Genomic DNA, 2,500 nt, shown 5'->3' with positions numbered 1-2,500 from the left:
ACAGACAGGTCTACGTTTCAGACAGACAGGTCTACGTTTCAGGCAGACAGACACGTCTACGTTTCAGACAGACACGTCTACGTTTCAGACAGACAGACAGGTCTACGTTTCAGGCAGACAGACAGACAGACACATCTACGTTTCAGGCAGACAGACAGACACATCTACGTTTCAGGCAGACAGACATGTCTACGTTTCAGACAGACAGACACGTCTACGCTTCAGACAGACAGACACGTCTACGTTTCAGACAGACAGACACGTCTACGTTTCAGACAGACAGACACGTCTACGCTTCAGTCAGACAGACAGACAGGTCTACGTTTCAGACAGACAGACAGGTCTACGTTTCAGACAGACAGAGAGACAGGTCTACGTTTCAGACAGACAGACACGTCTACGTTTCAGACAGACAGACAGACAGGTCTACGTTTCAGACAGACAGACAGGTCTACGTTTCAGACAGACAGACAGGTCTACGTTTCAGACAGACAGACACGTCTACGTTTCAGGCAGACAGACAGGTCTACGTTTCAGACAGACAGACACGTCTATGTTTCAGACAGACAGACAGGTCTACGTTTCAGACAGACAGACACGTCTACATTTCAGACAGACAGACACGTCTACGTTTCAGACAGACAGACAGGTCTACGTTTCAGACAGACAGACACGTCTACGTTTCAGACAGAGAGACAGGTCTACGTTTCAGACAGACAGAGAGACAGGTCTACGTTTCAGACAGACAGACAGGTCTACGTTTCAGACAGACAGACACGTCTACGTTTCAGGCAGACAGACAGGTCTACGTTTCAGACAGACAGACACGTCTACGTTTCAGGCAGACAGACAGACACGTCTACGTTTCAGACAGACAGACAGGTCTACGTTTCAGACAGACAGACAGGTCTACGTTTCAGACAGACAGACAGGTCTACGTTTCAGACAGACAGACACGTCTACGTTTCAGGCAGACAGACAGGTCTACGTTTCAGACAGACAGACACGTCTATGTTTCAGAAAGACAGACAGACAGGTCTACGTTTCAGACAGACAGACAGGTCTACGTTTCAGACAGACAGACAGGTCTACGTTTCAGACAGACAGACAAGTCTACGTTTCAGACAGACAGACACGTCTACGTTTCAGACAGACAGACACGTCTACGCTTCAGACAGACAGACACGTCTACGTTTCAGACAGACAGACAGGTCTACGTTTCAGACAGACAGACACGTCTACGTTTCAGACAGACAGACAGGTCTACGTTTCAGACAGACAGACACGTCTACGTTTCAGGCAGACAGACAGACAGGTCTACGTTTCAGGCAGACAGACAGGTCTACGTTTCAGACACCCCATATTGTGCGAACACATTCACACACACATTTGTACCTCTCTAATACACAGGCCGCCACTGTACACACACACACACTCCTGTTTACAGACATGGTGAGTTTATTACCCCACTATATTACTTTTTTATAAACCAGCTTCTTGCCACTGTGATCCAGCAGAGTGGGCTATTACCAGATACCACCGGGTGTAGGCCAAAGCCAGGGCAGTGGGTGAGCCCCCCTCCCCCCAGGGAGAGTGAGTGTTGGTGGGGAGGAGGCCAGGCTGACAGGGGTCTGGAGCATATCACCAGTCTGCCAATCCACAGACACAGTCATTACTGCCTCTCCCTCCATCTCATCAATCAATCTGTCGCCCTCCTTCTCTCCCTCCCTCTCTTTCTGTCCATTTTCTTTTATTTCCCCCTTACCCATTTTCTCCTTCTCTCCATTGCTCTTATTTCCCTTTGTCTAATTCCAAATGCCTTTTCTTATTTTGCTCACTCACTCACTCACTCACTCACTCACTCACTCACTCACTCATAGAAAAGGGCAGGAAACCAGATGATATAGTCAGAAGGAGAGAGATCAACAGAGACCCTGTGCTGTTCTGTTAGACTGTCTCGTTGTGGTTATTTATACTAGTTCTAACGTGGGACAGAAAGGGAGGGAAGGAGAGAAGGTCGAAGGGGAGAGAGGAAAAGAGAAAGAGGACCATGGCAAGAGACATGGTGAAACCAGAGGTGAAAAGGGGAGGAAGAAAGATAAATATTTAGGACATTATGAAATCCGAAAGCAAGAGTGTGACAGAATGAGAAGATAAAGGGGATGAAAGAATGAAAATAAATGAAAGATAGCAGGAATGGAGAGTACCTGGCATGTGTTTCAGATGATAATGATGACACTAAAATACCCCCACTAACACTATCATTACCTAGACCCCCTCTCTCTCTCTCTCTCTCTCTCTCTCTCTCTCTCTCTCTCTCTCATGTGAAAATCAAAGTGAATGACATTAGGTAAATAAGACAGCTAGTTGCCTTGACAACCATAACCCCCTACTCTGCCTCGGGCCTCCCCCTTTCCCCCTCTGGACCAATCGGGAACAAGCAACACCGGGTGATTGACATATCGTCATGGCAGCCAGCAGAGGATGCCTCTCATAATGT

General features: G+C 47.6%; 1 pseudogene; it reads right to left on the bottom strand.

Moving 5' to 3' along the window:
- Positions 1–2,500, bottom strand: part of LOC135536849 (pre-B-cell leukemia transcription factor 1-like) — a 52,989-nt pseudogene that overhangs the window by 33,557 nt on the left and 16,932 nt on the right.

This window comes from Oncorhynchus masou, unplaced genomic scaffold, assembly GCF_036934945.1.
Source record: "Oncorhynchus masou masou isolate Uvic2021 unplaced genomic scaffold, UVic_Omas_1.1 unplaced_scaffold_671, whole genome shotgun sequence".
NCBI classification, from domain to species: Eukaryota; Metazoa; Chordata; class Actinopteri; order Salmoniformes; family Salmonidae; genus Oncorhynchus; species Oncorhynchus masou.
The sequence above is the reverse complement of the archived record's forward strand: the minus strand, read 5'-3'. Positions and strand labels throughout refer to the sequence as shown.